The sequence below is a fragment of the Vulpes vulpes genome, chromosome 7 (assembly GCF_048418805.1).
Source record: "Vulpes vulpes isolate BD-2025 chromosome 7, VulVul3, whole genome shotgun sequence".
Lineage (NCBI taxonomy): Eukaryota > Metazoa > Chordata > Mammalia > Carnivora > Canidae > Vulpes > Vulpes vulpes.
In genome coordinates this window covers 50,313,483-50,336,809 of record NC_132786.1, presented here as the reverse complement: position 1 = coordinate 50,336,809, position 23,327 = coordinate 50,313,483, and the positions used below count along the sequence as shown (strand labels likewise).

The following is a 23,327-nucleotide window of genomic DNA, read 5'->3' as shown; positions in this document are numbered from 1 at the left end:
GGATTGCATCTAGCATCAGGCTCCCCACCGGAAGCCTCCTTCTCTCTCTGCCTATGTTTCTCCCTCTCTGTCCGTGTCTGTCATGAATAAATAAATAAAATCTTTTTTAAAAAATGAAAAAGAATAACAACTAAAGAGTCTTTTCTAATTATAAATTTTCATTTCACTTATATGCAAATTTCAGTTACTATATTCTTAGCAATCAAATTCAAATTCTTAGATCTCAAACATGAATGAGGACTCTAAGAAAAATATCAAACTTCTATGTTAAATTTGTCCTTTTTGCATTTCGTCTTTCTGGCACTTTCATATTTAGTCATCACATTTCCTACTTTGCTTGCTCAGTTTCCACATACAACCAGATCAGCAGAAGGGGAGAGAAAACATCTCATTTGAGGAGAGTGAAGGAAAGAGTCTCTCTTTACCTCTCTCTCTCATGTGCACACATGTGCACACACATACACGTACACATAGTAGAAGAAGGTTCTATGCATGCAGATGCTCATTTGAAATTCAGAACATATTTTACCACAGAAATAGAAGAAACTATAACAATGTAAGTGTATAGTTTACCTTCAGTATGAGTTAAAATAAGAATCTGTGGGCTAACCTGGGAATCCAGTTTTACGACACCGTACACATGGGAAATTTTTATTCTGAAATCTTAACAGCTGTTTTCCAAAGACATCGTTAGAGCATATTGGATTGTGTGGGTCTGGGACTGCCTGCCCTCTGCAGGGCTGTGTTCCTCTATTTGGAAGAGACAAGGAGGAAAGAGGCCTGGTTCTTGACCTCAAGGCATTTGCAGGTGACATTGGGAGACAGGGCTCACAATGAAATGATTATTTCAAGACAGAGGTGATTGGTGGCTCTACTCCCAGGTAATATTTTTTTTAAGATTTTATTTATTTATGAGAGACCTAGAGAGAGAGAGGCAGAGATACAGGCAGAGGGAGAAGCAGGCTCCAAGCAGGGAGCCCAACGCGGGACTCGATCCGGAAACCCCAGGATCATGACCTGAGCCAAAGGCAGCAGCCCAACCTCTGAGCCATCCAGGAGTCCCGGTAATATTTTAGTATATTTATTTACCTGTTTGTTCAGCAAACAGGCTCAGTGTATTTCTTGACTCTATATTAGTTATCTCTCTTTTTATGGTTTACATAATATTTTCTAATATAAGTATTAGATGACTATAATAGAATATCAGTAGTTACAAAATTGGGAAGCATTTGAATGTCTATCGGTGACTAAATGATTGAACAAACCATGGTTGATCTATTCTATGGGATGTTAAGCACAAATAAAGAAGAACACATTAAGACTTCCGGATGATTTAGAGAGGAGACCAGGGTGTATTTCAAAGAATGAAAATGAAGATGCAAAGAAATGTTCATATTATGATCTTATTTTTGCAAAGACAACAGTGACCCCCTTCTCCCAAAAAAGTGTTTGAATTGAATTGAAAAGAATAAAGGTATATATATATATTATACAAAGTTGTTAATACTGCTCAGATTGAGGACAAGTGGGTTACTAATTTTTTAAATTTAATTTTGTATTAAGAAAAATATAATTTTAAAATGAAAATCTGGAAATACAGAGCAGATTAAAGAGAAAAATTAAAATCACTCTGAGGGACGCCTGGGTGGCTCAGTGGTTGAGCAACTGCCTTTGACTCAGGACGTGATCCCCGGGGTCCTGGGATAGAGTCCCGCATCAGTCTCCCCTCAAGGAGCCTGCTTCTCCCTCTATGTGTCTGCTTCTGTCTCTCTTTCATGAATAAATAAATAAAATCTTTTAAAAAATAAATAAAATCACTTTGATTTCTATTTTTTTAGGGGTGTGTGTGTGGTGTGTGTGTGTGTGCTACTTGGGATAATTAATTATAAGTAGATTTTTCTCAACTGTTCACTGTGTTTATGTTACTTCAAGGACCTTCTGGCAAAAATGCTTTAATCCAAAGGCACCCAATAGATCCATGATGGAGACACTTTTAAGCAGGCAGGCATTTCAGTTCCCTTGGAGATCTACCTCCTATCCCTGTGGGAATGGCCCATCTTAGCCCTTTCTGTATATCTCTCCTACCTAAATGGAAAGGAAGACTTTATCCTAAAGTGTAAAAATGTGGGAATAAAGCATGCTGTTCTCCTATTGGCATGAGCCCTTCTCCCATTAAGGGTTCTCTGATTTATACCGATGAGTTTTTCAACACCATCTTAAAGAACCAACATGGCTTCTTCCCCCTGGACAAGCTGGACATACTCATAGGAAGGAAGCAAACAGATAATGGAGTCCGGCCTGCTAACTGCATCTTAAGAAAACACATTTCTACTCAATATTACTTATAAGTCCATGACACTAGTTCAGTGGTCTTGGAAAAAGTGGGTAGCTTAGTCTAGTTTTCTCTGTATTTATTCTGAAGAATTATTCACCAGAAGATAGAGGTTCATTATATCAACATGACATATCAGCAGCACAAAAATGAACTATTCTAGATAGTAAACAACAAAGCATAGCCAGGACTACCAAAGGAAAAGCTCAGAAGACTTCTCCAAGGTAGTAGGATTTGAGCTGACCTTAAAGAATAGGTTAAAAATAGAGTAATTAAAAATATGTGTGTGTGTGTGTGTGTGTAATTAATAGCCAGCTTTAAAAAGCCTTGCCAGAAGCTTTCAGACTTTAAAATGTCCTCTCGTCCCACAGAGAACACCCATCTAATAAACTCATCTGGTCCTATAGTCCAAGGTAGTTCTTCTGTATTTAAGCCAAAGAAATTTTGTTGAATTATACATTAAATGTAGTGGTAGAGTCAGGAACGAGCTTTTTCCATTAAAAATTGGAGATGGGGGTGGGGAGAAAGACTCCTAGATGCAACATGTGGAAGAAATATGTGTGTTTACTCAGCTCTCTAAGGCAGATCTTTAGCCTCTAAAACTATATAGATTGAAAACTATTTCCCTGTGGTAATTTAACTGATTCCTTAGGAATGAAAGAGAAAAGTTATACTCACCAGATCAGTGTCTGTAGATGTGAATTTCTTGGATCCTCTTAGGGCATGTAGCAGTGGGCAGCTGATACAATGATGGTGGTGAACCTGTTCATGGCCATGTTCAGGATGTGCGAAAGAGTAGTCTCAACTTGTCGACGCAGCATTCCTCTCACAAGTGACTTTGATTACAAGTCTGTGTCTATTCCATGATACCAAACAGCTGGTGGAAACTAAAACCTATTGTCTAGATATTTTGCTTGTGATCATGTAGGCAAAACACCTGTGCACTAACCAAGTATTTTATCCAGATGTTTGATGGTGTGTGCCTATGACCCTTTCGCTTTACATTTTATTTCTTCCTGTCAATCAATATAAAGCCCAAATTAGATTAAAATTCAATTTATCTCCAAGTTTAGGCTTTAATTAAACAAAAATAAAGGAATACTAAGAATCCAGAATATGGTGAGTCATGTTTTCTGCTAGAAAAATGTGAGAGATTCTTGAGTACAGAATAGCAGAGTAAACACGTGCCCACCCAACCACCTTCTGTCAAAATTCGCCAAGAAATTTCAGGAAGAACGGGTAACAGAAATGTATATCCATCATTGGGAAGGTAAGTGATATCCGTACCCACGATATATGGAAACAGATGTTGGAAAAAGGAATAACAAAGATCAAGGAGCAAAGACTGCTCCTTGAGCAAGGAGAAGGAAAGTCAAACCTGAACACCTGCAAAGGGAGTTGGAGGGATATCTATGAGAAGTGGGCTAATTTTCCACACAGGACCCAGAAAGGACACAGGAATAGGAAAAACTAGACAGGGGCAGTAGTATTAAATTAAGTCTATCTAAGGAACAGTTAGATCCATCTGGTTCTCTACCTTTATCTAGTTCCAAGCAGTTCGTTGACTTCTCTTTTCCCCCAAAACACTGAAATGGGCAGAGGTGAAGTTCCTTCCAAAGTAAGTGAATTGAGGTAGTCTTTATACCAAACAGTGAAATCTCCAGCCACCTTCCACTGCTCAGACTCAGAACACCAACATCCAGAGAAATATTCTTAGTTTGGAGACTACTTTCTGAGGATGCTACCCCAGAGGAGATACTAGCCAACAGTGATATTTGGAGAGTCTCAGTAGAAAACTAACTGGGTCCTCACAGTTTGCCTCAGTGAAGACCACCAGTGAATAAGCTTGTGTCCAAAGAGCTTCTGGTCAGATTGGCTTTTTGGTGCCTTAATCTTAAGAGTGAATGCCTTAAGAAAGCCACAATGAAGACAAACAATAAAGAATTCCTGCAACGAAAATGATGCAGAAAAGAAAACTAAAAAAATTAAACAACTTTCATTAACATCATTGGAGATATGAGAAAAGATATTGCACCTATAAAACAGGAACAAAATGGTATAAAGGGAACCATTGAAGAACAAGAAAAAGTTCCTAGAAATTAAAGACAGAATGTTTAAAATTCTATAGAATAATTGGAAGATAAAGTCAAATAAATCTCACACGAAGTATAATAAAATAACAGAGAAGTGGAAAATAGGAAAAACATGAAAAATAAATGCTCAATCCAAGATATCCAATATCTAGTAGAAATTCTAGATAATGGTAAATTATCTAGAATTAGCAAAATTAGCAAAAGCATAAGAAAATCCCTCAGGACATTTTGAAGAATGTGATTTTCCGAATTTGAAAGGCACCCCAATGTCCATCACAATATGTGAAGGAAGATACCTGAGGATCTCTATCAAGATTATCATCACAATAGGGGGCACCAAGGTAGCTCAGTCAGTTAAGCATCTGCCTTTGGCCCAGATCATGATCCTGAGGTTCTGGGATCCAGCCCACATAAGACTCCCCGCTCAACAGAGAGCCTGCTTCTCCTTTTCCTCTGCCTCTCCCCTGATTGTCCTCTCTCTCTCATTCTCTCTCAAATAAATAAATAAATAAATAAATAAATCTTTTTCAAGAGCTGAAAGGACAATTTGGCAATGAAAAGGTAACAAGGACTATACTTGACCTCCTGCAGTAAGCAACTAGAAACCTAGATGAAAACATGAAACAGCTGTTTTCAGGCATTGACTAGAATCCTTGAGAGAAATGAAATAAATAAGCCAGCACTGTGCTGTCTTTGAGAGGCAACTTCCACACTGTGGTTGCAGTGATGAGCAGACCCAAACAGAACCAGGAAAGGAAGTCAGGAAACAAATATGATAGGTCAGAGAGGCTGAGGGGTTGGGATTTGTGAGGCAGGGCTCTCAAAAAGAGTTAAAGGGGTCCAGAAATTTGTATGGTCCCCTTTAGTGTTTGCTGAGTACTGAACTAGGCATGCGGAAACCAGTATTCCAAAATGCTAGGCAAAGAATGGCTGGCAAACTAAATATTCCCAGAGCTCACACAGACCTTGGAATTGAACATTCTTTCCCCAACAGGCAGAATGAAGAGGACTTACTGATCATCCAACAAGTTTATGCTTCTCAGGTAGGGCTGACCAATCCTTCAAGTAAAAGCTACTTTCTGTATGTCTTAGCAAGGCTTAAAAACAGGCCTTAGAAGGATAAAACTGATATTCAACTAAAACTACTTGCTCAAGGCCAAAATCTCATTAAGGTAAGACAAAAAGCAAATAAAGTCCAGACATTCAATGACATAAAATACACAGTGTCTAAAATCTAATAAAAAATCTCTAAACATGCCAAGAAGTAAGAAAATGTGACCCATAATCAAGGTGGGAACGGGGGGAGGAATCGAGCAATAGGAACAGGCATGAATAAAATCCACAGATGACAGAACTAAGCAGACAAGGATTTTTTTAAGCTATTATAATTGTGAGCATATACTTAAACAAAAATATGAACCAAATGAGGAAATACATGGAAGATATCCAAAAGAACCAAATTGTGAAATTTCTAAGATAAAAAGTACACCATCTGAAAAGAAAGTTTAACTAGATGAACCTACACCCAGATCTTGGCAGCCAAATCCATTCTCCAACAGGAGAAATTGGGGTTCCTTGGTGATCAAAATTATCATCATTGGTCATAAGTCATGTTGTTAGCATATATCCTTAATATATGATGTGATGAGAATTGCTCTTTACCCCTGTGATCTTCCTTCTTTTGCCTGCCACATTGTAGCAAGCAAAATAATGCCCCCCAAAATGTTCACCTTCCAAAACCCAGAACTTGTGAATATGTTACCTATGGCAAAAGGGACTTTACAGATGAGATTAAGGATACAGACTTTGAGATGGAGAGATTACCCTGGATTACCTGGCTAGACCCAATCTAATTGTATGACTCCTTGAAGTGGAGACCCTCTACTGGCTCTGTGGTAAGTAGAGGGAGAGAGAGAGAAAGATGTGACAGTGAAAAAAAAGTGTCAGAGGGATGCAACGGTCAGAGAGAGCTGCTTGGTTTATAGATGAAGAAACCACCAGCTAAGAAATTGTAGATGGCCTCTGAGTGCAAAAGATAAGGACACAGAGTATCCACAGAGCTGCCAGAAAGGGTCACAGCCATACTGATACCTTGATTTTGGCCCAGTGAGACTCATGTCAGACTTCTGACATACAGAATCATAGGAAATAAATTTGTGCTATCTAAGCCACTAAGTTCAGAGTAATTTGTTACCACAGCAATAAAAAGCGTATACATTAAGCCTAATCATGAGAAAAACATCAAACCCAAACTGACAGATATCCCACAAGACACCCTCTCAAAATTGTCAAGATCATCAAAAACAATGAAAGTCTGAAAAACTCACAACCCAGAGGAGACTAGGGAGACATAATAGCTACATGTTATATGAAATCCTAGGTGGGCAGATGGACCTTGGTTAAAAACTAAGGAAATGTGAATAAAGTATGGACTTTAGTTAATGCTTAACAAGCATCAGTGTTGATTCATTATTTGTAACAAATGTACCACAGTAATGTAAAAAGTTAATAAGGGAAACTGGATGAGAAATATATAGGAACATTCTGTACTCTCTTTGCAATTTTTCTGTGAGTCTAAAAATGCTCTAAAATAAGTTTTAAAAAATTCACTGGATTTAGATTTTTAGATACAGGAATTTAGATACAAGAGACAAGGCATGTGAAGTCATAGCAGTACAACCTATCCAAAATAAAGCATTGAGATGAGAAAAAAAGAAAAAAAAAAAGAACTGAAAGGAATGTCTGGATGGCTCAGTTTACAATCTCAAGGTTGTGCTTTCGGCTCAGGTTACAATCTCAAGATTGTGAGATCAAACCTCATGTCAGTCTCCACACTCAGTGCTGAGTATGCTTGAGATTCTCTATCTCCTCCTCCCCCTCTCCCTCCCCCACTGTTCACATGTGTGCACTCTCTCTCTTTTTCCCCTCTAAAAAAAAGGGGGACTAAAAGAAAAAGTAAACAGAGACTGAATGATCTTTGGGAAAATGCAAAGAAATTTGACTCATGTATAACTGAAGCCCCAGAAAATGAGGAGAAAGGAAGCCAGAAATAATGACCAAAAATTTTGATGAAACCCTCAAATGCAAGAAACTCAGCGAATCCTAAGGAAAAAAAAAAAAAAAAGCAACAACACAGTAAGCCATATTATAATCAAATTTTGAAAACTCCTGATAAAGGGAAAAATCTTAAAAGCAGCAAGAGAAGAAAAAATATAAAGAACAAAAATAAAGAAGACAGCAGACTTCTCATCAGAATTTTGCAAACCCAGAAGACAATGGAATGGTACTAGTTAATAATCAGATTGAGGAATTCAATTTTAAAAGCAGCACAAAGCAAAAAGCATAATTAAACAAGTGGAACTACAACCAAAAAACTTCTGCACAGTAAAGGAAACCATCAACAAAATGAAAAGGCAACCTATTGAAATGGGAGAAAATAACTGCAAATCATATGACTCATAAGGAGCTAATATCCAAAATATAAAAAGAACTCCTACAACTCAAAAGAAAATAAAATCAAACAATCCAATTAAAAATGGTCTAAAAATCTGAATAAACATTTTTCCAAAGAAAATACACAGATAGCCAACAGACACTTGAAAAAACTGTCTATATCTTTAATCATCAGAGAAATGCAAATCAAAACCACAATGAGATATTATGTCATACCTATGAGGATTGCTAGTATCAAAAAGACAAGAGATAGCAAGCGTTGGCAAAGGTGGAGAAAAGGGAACCCCTGTGCAGTGTTAGGAATGTAAAATGGTGCAGCTGCTATGGAAAACAGTATAGAGGTTCCTCAAAAAATTAAAAATAGAACTATCATATGATCCAGAAATCCCCCCTCTGGGAATTTATCTGAAAAAACTTAAAACACTAATTCAAAAAGAAATGTGCACCTCCATGTCCATTGCACCATTATTTATAATAGCCAAGGTATGAAAACAACCTAAGTGTCTATCAGTGAATGAATAGACAAGAAAATTATGGTATATATACAATAGAATACTATTTATCCATAAAAGAGAATGAAATCCTGCCATTTGCAAATATATGGATAGACCTCAAGGGCATTATCCTAGGCAAAGTCAGAGAAGAAGAAATACTGCATAATCTTTCTCCCTTATATGTAGAGTCTAAAACAGAACAAAACAAGCTCATAGATACAGAGAACAAATTGCTGATTGCCAGAGGCAAGGCGGGGGTGGGGGGAAGACATAGGTGAACTGTTCTTTGTTTTTTGTTTGTTTGTTTGTTTAAATACATTGATATTAAAAAATAAATAAATAAATAAATTGATATTTTAAAAACCAGAAATTGGAAACTAAAGTTTTTTTTTTTGTAATAATCATGTAAGACAATAAGAATAAGATATCTTGGAGTGAATAAAATCAAAATGTTAGAAATCATCAAAGAAAAAGATTAATAAATTTAACTACATATAAATATTTTCAAATGCAACATGAAAAAATATAAACAAAATAATAAGACAGATAGCAAACTGAAAGCAAATATTTGCAACGTATATAACAAGTTCCTAATTTCTATGAAATAGAAAATAAATAAGGTTTCTTCCAAAGTCTACTTATAAAAAGTAGACTCCAATAGAAAAATGAGCAAGTACATAAATAGATATTTCATAGAAGAAATGGGTAACAGACACTTTTAAAGATATTTGACTGTAGCTATAATTAAATAAATGATCCTTAAAATAAGAATTTTTAATAAGTGATTTTGGCAAAGATCAACAGGCCTGATAAGAAATGGTTTTCTGCAAGTTCAAAGGAAACAGATGTTCTCACACACGCTTTAGGACAGAAAATTGGTGTAACCTCTTTGGAGGGCAACTTGACAATATATATCTTAATGTAAACTTCCTATACCCTTTAACTGAGCATTTCTGGATTTCTGCATTGCTATCTTAGTAGATATAAGCTAAGGCCTGTGATACTCATTGCAGCATTCTTGTTAATATGAAAATGTGTACATAATCCAAAGCTTAAGAAATAAAAAGCCCTGCAGTGGACATAAAACTTAAAATTTAGTTAAAAAGACAAGATTTACATACTGGAATCAATTGGGAAATAATCCTAGGGCAATGTATCAACTTGCATATTGTATGTAGGTGAATTATGTTGCTGATCCCCTAAAGTCTTTTTAAAAAGACAGAGTCAAAAATAAAAAATAAAATAAAAATAAATAAAAAGACAAGAGTCCACCATTGTAATGGGTTAAATATTGACCCCCAAAAGACACGTTCATGTCCTAACACCCAGAACCTATGAATATGATTTATTGTAACCTGGGCCTTTGCAGACATGGTAAAGTTAAGGAAACTGAAATAAGATTATTCGAGATTATTCTGGTGGGCCTAAATCCAAAGACAAGTGTCCTTATGAGAGAGAGAAGAGGAGAAGACACACTCACAGAGCAGAAAGCATCAGAAGAGAGAGAGAGAGAGAGAGAGAGAATGAGGGATTGCATGGATTGTGCTACAAGCCAAGGAGTGCAAGTCAGAAACCAAAAGAGGCAAGGAAAGATTCTCCTCCAGAGCCTTTGGAGGCCAAGAACAATGGTCATTTTTATGCTTTTGCTATTGTATATATAGTTACTAATTATTGATTAATTACCCCTGTCTTTCAAAGTACATAAAGTCAAATAGATGTAAGATCTTTAACCCTCCAACTGTCTACATTATTTCACTTAACACCCAGGTTCTGGGTTGGTCGAATTTTATCATACCTTTTATCATACCTTTATTATACCATTTTATCATACCTTTTCTCAACTTCATGGGCCTATGTGGTCCCATACGGGATGCTGGTGATTTATCCCCTTCCCAAGCTGATAAATTATCACTATCGGACAAATTTCCAACATTGGTGTTTTTTACACCTCTATTCCCATTCAATGCCAGAAAGATCAAGAGCACATAAAGACTAGTTTTTGCTTTGTTGTTGTTGTTGTTTTTGTCTATATACCTAAGGATAATTCTTTAAAAAATCTTTTTGATATATTTATACTTTTAATGAGGACAACTAAATAAATTAAATGCATTTTCAGAACAACAATAAGGCTGGTGATCTTGATAAACCTGAATCAGTAGAAACATTTTATCTATTTCATGTGGCTCAACAAAAATAGCGATGTACACATCTCAAGCACCCCCCCCCCATACACACGTGTCCTATCACAGACTTTAACAAAACTTAAACATGCACTTTAATGATATTATCTGACCTATTTTTCATAGAATGACCCATTTTTCCGAAAGACTTAGACCAAACCCCTATTCCCAGGTTTTGGGCCACCAGAGAAGGAAGGAAGTGTATAGAACTAACATTTACTGAGTAGCTATTACTTCCCAGGTGCTCTGCTAGATGCTGAAACACCCTATCGTCCTGATAGGTCATTCCCTTTGAGGTTGAGGCTCTAATTCCACTTCAGTATTTTATCATCTCCGCCTGGTCTGCTGAAGCAGGCTCCTTACTAGTATCCCTGCTTCTACATTGGTTTCCTGACAGCCCATTCTGGACTCAGATGCACCGGAGTGTGATTAAAATAGATCGTGGCTCTTTCCTGCCTAAGCCCCTTTAGGCATTTCCCACAGCAATTAGAATAAAATCCACACTCCCTTCAATGGCCTACAAAACCTCTGCATGTAGTCTGGCCCACACCTACTTAGCGGTCTCTCTCAGTTCCTCTGGGACGACCACTCTCTCTCCCACTCACTCATGAAGCTTTGGCTCAGGGGTCAGCACGCTGCAGGCCACAGGCAAACAGCAGACCACCTGTTTTTGAGCAGCCCCTGAGCTAAGAGTGGTGTTTACATTTTTAAAAGGTTGGAAAGAATCAGAAAAAGAACAAGATTTGGTGACACATGGAAATGATATGCAATTCAAATATCAAGGTCCATAAATAAAGTTTTATTGGAACGCAGCCATGCTCACTCGCTTATGTATTATTATCCAGGGCGGCTTTTGTGCCACAGAGAGCTAAGTAGCTGCAGCGAAGACTGAGCAGCTCACAAAGGCTTAAGATATTTACTAGGTGGTCCTTGGCAAGAAAAGTTTGCAAGACCCAAAAAGCATCACACTGGTCTTTCTGTTTCTAAGACTCTCTCTGTTCATTTGTGCCTCAGGGCTTTCTATTCTCTGTGCTCGCCTCCTGGAATGTTCTCCAGCTCTCTGTGTGGCTGCTGTGTTCTCATAAGGTCTCATGGGCAAAACCAGCAGAAAGTCACGTACTGTTAGATTGTATCTCTCACCTATGAAAGGGTCAGTCTCCGATCCCTGGATAGAGAGATTGGGTTTCAGAGTCTTCCTTTCCTGTCTGGCAGCAGCAAGGGAACAAGAAGCTTTTTGGAGGTGGGGGGGTGGGGGGCTCTCCACTCCACGGACCTGGTGATTCCCTCTGCAGTGGGGGGGTGGGGGGCTCTCCACTCCACGGACCTGGTGATTCCCTCTGCAGTTGCATGAATGGATGTCCCTTGCCTGACCCACCCGGGGTTCTAAGATGCTGGAGGAGAGATTGTGTGTCCCATCCCCCAGACTTGACAGAACACAGGAGGCTTCAGACTCTTCTCGAGCCATTTCAGTCACATCTCCGTCCCGTTATAGCCAACAATGCAGGTGCGCAGGCCAGAGTTCTTGGTGTCATTTATGGATGTGGGAATGCAAAGGAGGATGAGATTTCTATCATTACAGCACACTGGTGCACAGAAGACATAGCCCTCTGGATAAAAGGTAAACGCACTGAGGTTGTGGTGTAGTCAAAGTGCACGGATCTTCCATCAGGAGACCTCTCTCCATAGCAGCTGCAGGACCACGCAAGTCGCTGGCGCACTCTGAGCAAGCTTCCTCTTCTGTAAATACCAACTTGCCTAATCCTCTTTCAGATTCCTAAGGATCAAATGAGAAAATGTTTATAAAACTACTTTGCAAACTAAGTCTTAAAGAATAGAAAGTATTTCGTGAGCCCTTTCTTAATACCGTAAAACAAGAACACCATATTCTGTTTAATAAATCCCACTGTGACAACTCCCACAATTTTGTGTGGATTTTAAGACTTTTTAATTCAATTGGTATGTTCTTAAATGTATTATTTTGTTCTTAAAATAGATAAAGAAGGGGTGCTTTGGTGGTGCAGTCTGTTGAGCATCCAACTCTTGGTTTCGGCTCAGGTCATGAGATCGAGTCCTGCGTCAGGCTCCACGCTCAGCCCAGAGTCTGCTTAAGACTTTCTCTCTCTCTCTCCCTCTGCTCCTCCTACTCATTCTCTCTCTCTCTCTCTAATAAATAAATACTTTCGAAAATAGTTAAAGAGAAGATACATGTAAGATCTTAGGGGTTGTCAACTTAAAGCACATACCTTCAGTAAGATGCAGGGGCAGCCTGTCTAAGGAGATATGAGGATGGGAGATTCTAAAAAAGAAAGCCACAGAGATAACAGATCAAGGTCAAGTGGGGAGAGAAACACGTGGTACCTCCTCTCACATTTATGTGGCAGTTTTCATTTAAAAACAATATATTTCTCAAAGCAATGAGGTGGACGGAGCGTGCCCCAGGCAGTGTTTCAGGGTAACTGAGTGGACCGAATCCCACACGGAGCATTCTGACAGAGCCTATCCAGAAAAAGTGTGATTTGGAATAGAGAGGAAAATGCAATAAATCCAAAGACAGTGGGGACAGTGCCGGCCATGAGCTGGTTTTAGCATCACCCTGTACATCTGCTACAGCCTGTGTGAAGGCCCCGTCCCTGGGGTCAGGAGATGTGGATCCAAGTGAACGTTCTGGAGCTTTCTAAGCCATGTGAAGCTGCTCTCTGGGAGCCAGTTTCCTCATTTGTGAAATTGGGGACAATATGCTCCATCTCTTGGGGTTCTTGTTGGTAGAGATAAGCACGTAAAGCAACTTGCACCAGAAGCTGACAAGTCTTCTCTGGGGTCTAGGAGATCACTCACGAGAGAGTGGATGAGAATGGACAGAACCATCTGCTTCCTCAGGTGCCATCATACCAGTGACAGTCTTCACTTCACTGAAGACTGAAGCATCTGTGGTCTGACTGAGATAATCAGACAAAGCTGGTGCCACAAGAATTGTTCGACGTGGGGCCCCCGGCCTAGAGAAGCAACCCTAATGGTAGTCAGGAAGGAAAGCCAAAGCCTGAGCCCGAGAAGCCTAACCGAGCATGGAGAGGTAAGAGTAAGAAGCAGAGAGGGGGCCACCACCCAGGAGAGGCCCGAGCAGGGGGTACGCTTCGATAGTTGACATGGGATGTCAGGGCTAGGGTATGGCGGGGGGTGGGGGGGACTCTCTCCTCCATGTGTGAAGTGTTACCCCTATCACCCACCCCACACACACACCTGCCCACACCTTCCTGGATGGACCCTTGCCCAGTTGTCTGTCACACCACAGCTCTGCTCTGGTTCTCACCCGCAAAGAACAGGAAAACAAAGTGAGGAGCAAAGGCTGGGCCAGGTGAGAGGTTGCCCACCCTGGCTAGCAGCTGAAGGTGAGCAAGGCAATTGCAGGCCTCTAGCAATCTGGAAGGTCCCCTTGGTACAGATGTAAGAAACGAACCTTGCCTACACCTGATCTCAGATTTCCAGCCTCCAGAGCAGTGAGTTCCATCAAAGGCCAATCCCCTCGCCCCTCGCGTCCTCTCCTTTGTCTCACGTCCACCTTCCCTTCCTTACTGCCGGCACTGGCCAGCGGGTAAGATCACCGCGCAGAAGCTCAATACTACCAGTCAATGCATAGAAGATGAAAGACAATTTAGGATTACCAATAATGTATAAAACAATGGGGTGTGTAAAAGATAGATATTGGGCTTTGCGTAATCTTTCATTACGAATGTACTTCGTGAATTTCCGAGAAAATATAGCATGTAGCGTTTATCAAACTTTATTGTACAAATAGAAAATGTTATGGGCTTTCTAATTCATAGGTTGAAACCTGAACCTCCAGTGCCTCAGAATGTGACATGTGACTGTACTTGGAGATAGGGCCTTTAGAGAAGTAATTAAGTTCAAGGTGAGTCATCAGAGCAGGCCCTAATACAACAACTCGTGTCTTTATAAAAAGAGGACATCCGGAGGGAGAGAGATACCAAACAGGTGCAGGACCAGAGACATGATCATTTGAACACACAGCAAGAAAGTGGTTACAAGCCAAGGAGAGAGGCCTCAGAAGAAACCAACCTCACCAACACCTTGGTCTCAGGCTTCGAGCCTCCAGAGCTGTGAGAAAATACATTTCTGTTGTTGAAGCCACTGAGTCTGTGGTACTTTGTTGTGGTAGCCCTAGCAAACTAATGCAGAAGACCTATTAATATCTTGATCAGTTTGGAATATGCTGGAATAGCATCCATAATCATTTCAATATTATTTTATTAAAATTTATTGTAGGCACTTAGTCCTTTTTATGTGTTGGTTATCTAGTAGCACTGATTTGTAAGCACTAGCTTTCCTTACCTTTGTGTGAGTTCTTGGCACCGGATTCACACAAATGCTCGAGTGGGCATTACACACAAACACTGTGCATTCTCGGGCTGTACTCTTAATCCCCAGCTGGGGCCACCGGGACTGTGGTGGCTTTGTACCATGTCAATATAGCTAAGCTGGAACTATATTTCCCCAAGAATGGGAGCAACCTTTGGAAGGCGGAAGTGACATGGTGGCCATGGTTGTGGCCCAAGGTCGGTGAAGGCCTGCACTGTGGCAGCTCGCACACAACGCCATGCATCTGCGGGCTCCCTGCTTCTCCAGCATCCCTGAATCCTGGTTAGGTTTGTGAATAACTCCGTGATGAAGTGCACCAGCTGTCCTGCAGGTCTGCTTCGTCATGGACATCAGGAGGACAGGAGGCATTACAGAGCAGTGTGGGACATAGAGGTCCCATCTCATCCGCGCAGGTTCCAGCGTGTGTCTCCTCTCCTCACAGCTCCACTTGGCATCCATCCTCCCCTCCTGAAGTAAGCCTCGCCTACTGACTTCAGACCCACGTCTTGAGGCAGGGACAACAGATTGCACAGACTGCTTAACCAGCTCCCATAATCATGTACATTCTAATCCCTACAATAAACTCCTTGTTTCACTCAAAGTGGTTTTGCTTCTCCAATCAAACTTTAATTGATACAGATTTTGGAACTCGGGTGGCTGCTGCTGTAATAAAAACCTAAAACATGTGCACTGGCTTTGGGGACCAGCCTTGAAAAGTCTGTCAGCAAAGACTTGAAGAAATGCGAGGAAAATATTATTGGAACCTGAAAGAAAGGAGACATTTTTATGTAGCGGCTTGAGGGAGGTTTAGCAACATTGACACCCATGGTAACTTGGAAAATAGAAAATGTACCAATGAACTATGTGATCTGGCCGAGGAAATTTCCAGGCATCGTGTTGAAAGTGCCACCTGGCCTCTTCCAGCTGCCTACAATAAAATGAGAGAGTTATAAAGATAAGCTCAAGAGCAAACAGTTAAATATAAAGGTGACAGGACTTGCTGAGTTTGAAAACAAAATGGTTTCTCATTTCCAGATGGCAAACAAATCTAAAATTAAGAAAGGGCTTCTGGATCTGGTTCCAGTAAAGATGGAGCAAGCAAATTCCATTGCGTCTCTCCCACTGGTTACATCTAAAAACACTAGATAGAACACATAAAGCACTAAGGAGAACTCTGAAAGGTAATAATAATAATAGCAGGAGGGTTGGGGAATGGGATCAAAACTCCAAGAAAGACCAATAAGGTGGTGAGAAGTCTGGAGTGTCTTTCCTTCCACATCTCTTGGCATAAACTCATGACAACTTGAAACTTGAAATGGTTTAAGTTGCACAAACAGAAAAAGATGCAAGAGAAACCTTCTCTTCCTGATCAAAAGAACACAGAGGGTGGGGTACCTGGATGGCTCAGTCTGTTGAGGGTCTGACTCTTGATTATGGCCCAGGTCATGATCTCAGGGTCATGAGATCGAGCCCCACGTAGGACTCTGTGCTCAGCAGGGTCTGCTTTGGATTCTCTCTCCTTCTCCCTCTGCTCCTTAGCCCTGCTTGGGCAGGCTCTCTCTCTCTCTTTCTTAAAAAAGAAAAAGGAAGGGGAGTCTGTGCCTGAAAGAGAGAGTCATGAGGGAAATCCTCAGTTTTTCTTTCCTTTGGACCAGCCCTGATTCCATGAAGCATTGAGACAGGCTTCTTGGGGAGGGGGTGAGTGTACTTTGCTGTGGGAGGGGTATGAGTCATTGTGGCCAGAGGGCAGACTGTGGCAGACCTTATCACCCAGAAATGACCATCAGAGTATCTCCCATCCTGTGTGCTCTTTTGACATCTTTTATCATCTCTCCTTAAGAGGTAAAGTCTGTATCTCTTCCCCTTGAATCTGGGTGGACCTTTGTGACTACATCAACTAATACGGTATGGCAGAAATGATGCTATGTAACTTCCAAAGCTCGATCATAAAAGGCAATGCAGTTTGCTCCTGGCTCTTTCTTTGGACATGTGCTGTTGAAGCCCAGCCACCATGCTGTGTGGACATGTGCTGTTGGGGCCCAGCTCCCATGCTGTGTGGACATGGGCTTTTGGGGCCCAGACACCATGCTGTGTGGACATGTGCTGTTGGAGCCCAGCCACTATGCTGTGTGGAAGTCCACAGCACATGCAGAAACCACACATGAGTGTTTCATGGCTGGCCCAGCTGAAATTCAGTGCTGACAGCCAGTGTTAACCTCAGAATCCAGTCCCAGCCACCACCAGACTTCAAGCACATGGAAGACCCCAAGCCAGAACTGCCTACCAAAGCCAAATCAGCCCCTACAATTATAAAAGATAATAATAAATTTTAAAAATATAATAATAAATATTTTTTATTGTTTTATGCCACACAAGTTGGGGTGGTTTGTTATATGGCAATAAGTAACTAGAACAGGAACCATAAAAACAGCTGTTCCAGTTTCTTGGTCATCAGCTCTTGGACTTTCCCCAAATCTATTCTCCTACCTCCTACTTGGAACAGCCAGCCCTACATATTGATTGCCAAAGCCTTGTCACCCTGTCATTCTCACACTTCTCATCTTGATCCTCATTGAATGGGAAACCCCGTAGCCCAGACAGTGACATTAAGAATTGCCTGCAAGATCCACCCTCAAGCCTCACCCTTCAGGTGTGGGACCAGCAGAGCAGGAAGGAGGGCCTGTCATGACTTGGGGATAATAAGCCTACAGAGGTCAGAAGCCTAGCAGCCCCTTGCGAAAGTGAGAGAGAATAATGAGTATAATTGTTGTAATTATCACACTACAGAAATCTAAAGAAATGTTGTAGAAAATGCAGAATAAATCCTAAGGGGAAAAGAGAAAAATCAGAAGAAGAGAAAAAGTGGAAATAAAAGGGAAATGACAAAAACATAGGAAAAATAGACACAGCTTTCCAAGAAATAGAGGGAAAGATATAAAGCTCAGGCGGTGAGAAGTGGAAAATGACGGTAGACCACAGACAGTGCCTAATGCTTGTGAGGAAGTAGAAAAGTCCTGCCAAGGGCTACAGATGTGTGTGGAGCTCCAAGGTGTTGTACAAAAAATGTGCTCGCACTTTACTGTATGTAATCTATACTTGATCAAAAAAGTGAACAAGAGGGGAAAAAAAAAGTCCTAACTGGACTAATGGATACTGATCTTACACCTCTGCTCTCAGAACTGTAATATTCAAGTCAGTTATATATCTAATAATAATAATGCAAAACCGTGAGCCTTGAAGACGAGGCCTAAAATTCTGAGCGTATTTCAGGAAGAAATTTCTCTCTGGATGATTGTGCTTTCAACGGTACATACGACATTGATAGAACGTTGAATGACAGAAGTTGGCTTCCTGACCTCTGTTAGGATGGTAATCCTTTAAGGAACAAAGCATGCCATACGATTAAATAGATCATGCTGAAAGAAGACGAGAGCCAAGACAGAGGTAGAGAAAAGCCATAACTAAAGAAGCAAGACAGTAGAAATCAACAATCTGTAGAGTGTGGCCCCATTTTACAGAAAGACACCAAACCAAAGCAGCATGTTCTTCCTTACCAACAGCCCTTGAATGAGAAAACATTATCCTACTGATCTGAGACAGACCCTAAGAGAAGATAACAGAATCTGGCTTTACTTCTCATAACACCCTGGTTTGAGATGGCTTTTGGTGGAACATTCCAACCAGTGCACTTGAGCAGAAGGGGTACAGGTGGGCCAAAATATTGACTCCCTCATCCTTGTGGGTGGCCATGTGCAGCCCCATGCATTTACCCCAGCTGGCAATATACAAATATTTTCTTTTTCTTTTTTTTTTACAAATATTTTCTATCATTACTTTCTGTATGTGTCCAGCAAGATGGAGAAAGTTGAGAGTTGTAGTTGAGTTGATCATTTATGGGCAAGGTCTTCTTGTAGGTAACAAGTGTATGCATAATCTACCCTGATTCCAACCTAGTGAAGAAGGGAAATCCACTTCCAACAACTTACTATCCTCTTGGAACCCTTCCTCCAACCTGGGCTTTACTCCCCAATTTATATGGAAAGAAGTAGACTCAGGTAGTGGAAGGGTAATGGACTAAAGGCCCATTTGTCACCCATCAGTAAGTGACCTTGGGCAAATTACAAAAGGCATCTCATGAAATCCCTTCACTAAATCAATGAGGAACCTAGGCTGAGGGTGCTTAGTTGGAAATATCAAAGCCATGGCTACTGAGAACACCAAGACTACAATTGGAATTCTTTCCAATGCCGGCATGAGGCAGCCACTGCCCTTGAACCAGATTCCTGCCCCGCATGCCACAAGTAAGTTACTCATTTAAAACACAAAAGAAAAAAAAAAAAGCACCATGTCCACTGTCACAAAGGGAAATCAGTGGGCTGTGGTCCAGGAAGACTGGCTGGCTACCAGGCAGGAAGTTCAGAATGGGCAAAGGGCCTTGGCACACTCATCACGTTGAAAGATCAGGGTTCTGTTTTGCTGCTCCAGAAACCCCGGAATTGGCTGCATGGGGGGAGGACAGGCTCACACCAGCTATCCCCAAAGACCTGAAATATAAACCAGAACACCAATTTATTACTTCATTAAGGGGAATAAGTCTTCCCAAAGGCTTCTCTGTCTCCAGCAGCCCCTTCCAGACATCCAGTTCACCTGGGGAGCATGAAATCCCAGCACCCCGGGCTCAGTGAGTCCTGCTCATGAGAGGGGATCCCTGACAGCCTCTTACTTCTCCTGCCCTCCCCAAGCCCCATGGCTGAATTCAGCTGCCTGGCTCCTTGCTTGAGAGTGTGTCTTTCAGCCCTGCCTCTCCTATTAACAGCTGTCCCTCCCTACAGAGAGCAAACACAACGGATTCCCATTCCCCCCGTGGTAGTAACACTCAGGACGCTGGGTCTGGGGTAGGTCCTGATGCAACGTTGGTTAGTGTGGGGCACCTCTACTTCCTTAGTCAATGATTTACTGACCTTCCTGAGTCTGGCTGCACTCACTCTCTATTGATACATCCTCTCTTAGTCCCAGAGGTTAACTTGATCTCAAAGTTGTGTCTTGTTGCCCCCCCCCACACCCGCACTGACCTCAGAATCTGCTAGAAGCAACGCCTAGTGACTAGGTTGGGTGCCACCCAAAGAATTCTCACAAACCATATTTTGGGAAATCATGAGGTTAACATGCATTATAGTTGCTCACTTGGGATTTTCCCGCCCTGTGGCACATGGGGCTGATGTTGCCTCTCTGAAACACACTTTAGTATGTCTTCACTTATTCTCACCGCTCCCCCTCCCTTAGTCCACTTTCCTCATTGTTTGGCCACTTTCCCCCTCCATATTTATACACGGTGCTCACACACCACCATTAGCTGTGCTGACAAACTGCCCCACTTCCTGCTGGAGAGCAGCAAAGATGAAATCCTTGCTTTCGGTGCACAGCTCCACTGCCAGCCCTCAGCCCCGAGCCTTCTTGGGGCCTCAATTTCCTCACCTGCAAAATGGTGACAGTCCCTTTTGTCACCTGTCTTCTTCACAAGATCGCTGTGAAATTCAAATAAGATAATATAGCTAAAAATACTGTGAAAGACTTGGCAAGCCACACAAATGTAAGGAAAACATGCAGTCATTTGCAACACAAATAATTAGGCATTCATGTTCATTCATTTAAATGTGGCTTTGTTCCTTTCTTGTATCTAATTAAATCAAGAGAAATGTCAGGTGTAAGATTCTTAGGGACCAGGATCATATTTTTGCAGGGCAAGAGAAATATGCCCTCGAGTGGCCTGGAAATATAATTAAGTGGGTTTTCTATGCTTTAGGATTAAAGCCCTATCTGGAATTCTTATGGCTTTTTATCTTTCCAACCATTTTGATGCTAATGCAGGAAAGTTCAGCAGGGATGAATATTCTAAATATATATTACTTTGTCTAATGAGTATCTTCATTAATAGTTATGGTTCATCACGTGACCGGCTTTTTCAAAAGCAAGAGTAGGCGGATGGCAAGCAAACCCCTTGTGCTTGCTTGGAGAAGAAAATTTGGAGACCCAAATAAGTAAATTTAATTAGAGATTTCACATGGAATGATTGCGGGATGCAGGCACATTTCACCCTGCCTGACAGCAGGAGGGCTTTGTCCTGGTGTGTAGCATTTCCAAGGCCCTTGTTCATGGGAGCCATTTTCTCCTCCTGCATAGATGCTTTTGCAGCTGCTGTAAGGTGTAGAGAGTTCATTTTAAATACAGAATATTCTCCAGCTCCTGTAATAACCTGCAGCTGCTTGACCACTCGCTGCAAGAGGTTGAATGTTGTACATTGTCCCTGGAGCTACTTCAAAACCAAAGCAAAATATTTTCCACTTCCAAGAACCAGTGAAGGGCCACCTATCAGTGGAATTTAAATGTTTCTCCAATTAAGCCCCAGACCTATAGAGTCAGTTTTGAATGTGAGAAAAAAGGGACAACGAGTTAGTAGAGTTGCTCTAAAAGAAGCTGTTCTTGAGATGACAAAGCTCTCTGTTTGGAGCAGCCTTCAGCCTTCCTTCTGAATAAGGAAACACCTGCATGCCGGGAGAGTACAAAGCCCTCATTCCCTCCAGGCGAAACGAGAGGGAAAAGTTTGTGGATTTTTCTGTGCTGTTATCGAATGGTCAACATCTGGAAGTGAATGCCTGACTAACAAGTAGTATGCATTGCGGATAGACAATAAGTTGTTGGTTGAATGAGGTAATTAGTGAACACCATAACTTTAGGGAGGATTTCCTTTATAAAATTTCTTCCATCTGAGTTCAAGTTTTTCCTTCAAATTCTAAAAATACATGATTGTAAGGTTGTAACACCATTCTGGGAGGGGCACCCACAGATGGGGGAAGGGTGTATCCTCCTGGCAAACCAGATTAGTTGAACCCAACCTGACCGGGCAAGCTAGATTAGTGGAACCCATGGGATGAGAGAGGTCCCAGCAGATATACCTCATATCCTGTGTCCTTTTCTATCCACACATTTCTATTCCAGCTGCCATTAGACCCCACATTATTGCTAAGCTAATAACCCTGGGATGGAGCCCACGTTGGGCTCCCTGCTCCATGGGGAGTCTGTTTCTCCCTTTCCCTCTTCCCCTCCCCCTGCTTGTACTCTCTCTCTGCCCCCGCGTGCCAAATAAATACAAGAAATCTTAGAAATAAAAATGTTTAGGATTGACCACACTAGAGTTGGTTACATTCCAAATACTTGCACCAAATATCAATGACATTAAGTTTAAAATAATGGTGTTTAGTTGTGTTCTGGAGGAATATTTGAGTAATGGTTATAGATTCTAGAATTAGAAAAAGACCTAACGGGTATGACTGTCATAGTCTTCTATTATCTATTGAAACCTGCTTTCTTGCTTTTGTTTCTGTCATAAAAATAGAATAGAAACAAAATGTCAAGGTCTTGTTTTTGCCACTGGGTTGTCATAGGTATCAATTTAATTTTTCTCCTCCCAGATGGGACCCAGGTGGCAAGTGGCAACCTTCAGAAAAATATTTGCTTTTCACCAAACCAAGATGTCCTTGACTGAGATGACCTTTGGGAACTAGGATGTAAGGTTTCCCCCGAGGATTTGGTGCACAGAGATGCTACAGCTGACTTCTCTCCTTGTCCCAAACCTGAGGCTCTCATTCAGAACAAGAGACCTTGGGATTTGTCATATTGTAATGTTCACAGGAAACCAGATGTAGGCTTGATAAAGCCAACCTTGCTGGGTTTTCTCATATGAGTGCTAGCTAGTATTTACCTATGTTCCTTTAGTGCCAAGCAGCTTTTTGACACAGTGGTGTGAGAGCCTTCAGAGTTTCCCAGAGTTGGACACTGGGATCCCAAGAGCAAATAGCTTAACTCAGAACTGTGACTCAAAAGCATATGTAGAGTGTCTTTAACGTATTGCATTTGCCCAAGAGCTGAAGGGCCTTTTACAGTAGAGTCCTTCAACCATAATGGGGTGACAATTTGGGATCCTCATAAGGTACACAGAGGACACAGGAAAGAGGGAAGGCAATGGAGCAAGGGAAAAGGAACATTCCTCCATCTACTCCCCTGCTCTTTACCTAACTTCATAGCCTCACCAAGATCACGGCCACGCCATTCTTCAGGGAGCCATGAGATCCAGGAGTCTCTTGGGACAACTCCCTCTTAAAGATGTCCTTGTTATGCTGAGTGGTTGATCCAATCTGAAGCTGCTTGCCTTTTCTTCTCTCTGCATCCTGGCATGTCTGAGCTTCTTTCTAGTGCGATCACTGTGGTACAAATGGAACCTAGCCACGTTGCTATGCCTCTTTTTTCAGCTTCTTTTCATTACAAACTTTTTCCTTCTAACACATTGGCGGGCGCGGTGCAGAAACGTACATGTGAATTTTTTGATGTCGGAATTGAGAAAAAG

The 23,327-nt window shown here is 41.3% G+C and overlaps 1 long non-coding RNA gene across 1 annotated transcript in view; it reads right to left on the bottom strand.

Annotated features, from left to right (window-relative positions):
* Positions 1-11,330: 11,330 nt before the first annotated feature.
* Positions 11,331-23,327, bottom strand: part of LOC112934761 (uncharacterized) — a 44,941-nt gene continuing 32,944 nt past the window's right edge. Inside the window, exons 2-6 of the long non-coding RNA XR_012002605.1 lie at positions 15,780-15,854; positions 14,900-15,690; positions 12,796-12,848; positions 11,877-12,326; positions 11,331-11,825 (exon numbers count right to left, since the gene is read on the bottom strand). This is a non-coding gene — a long non-coding RNA (uncharacterized lncRNA). The remainder of the gene's footprint in view (positions 11,826-11,876; positions 12,327-12,795; positions 12,849-14,899; positions 15,691-15,779; positions 15,855-23,327) is intronic.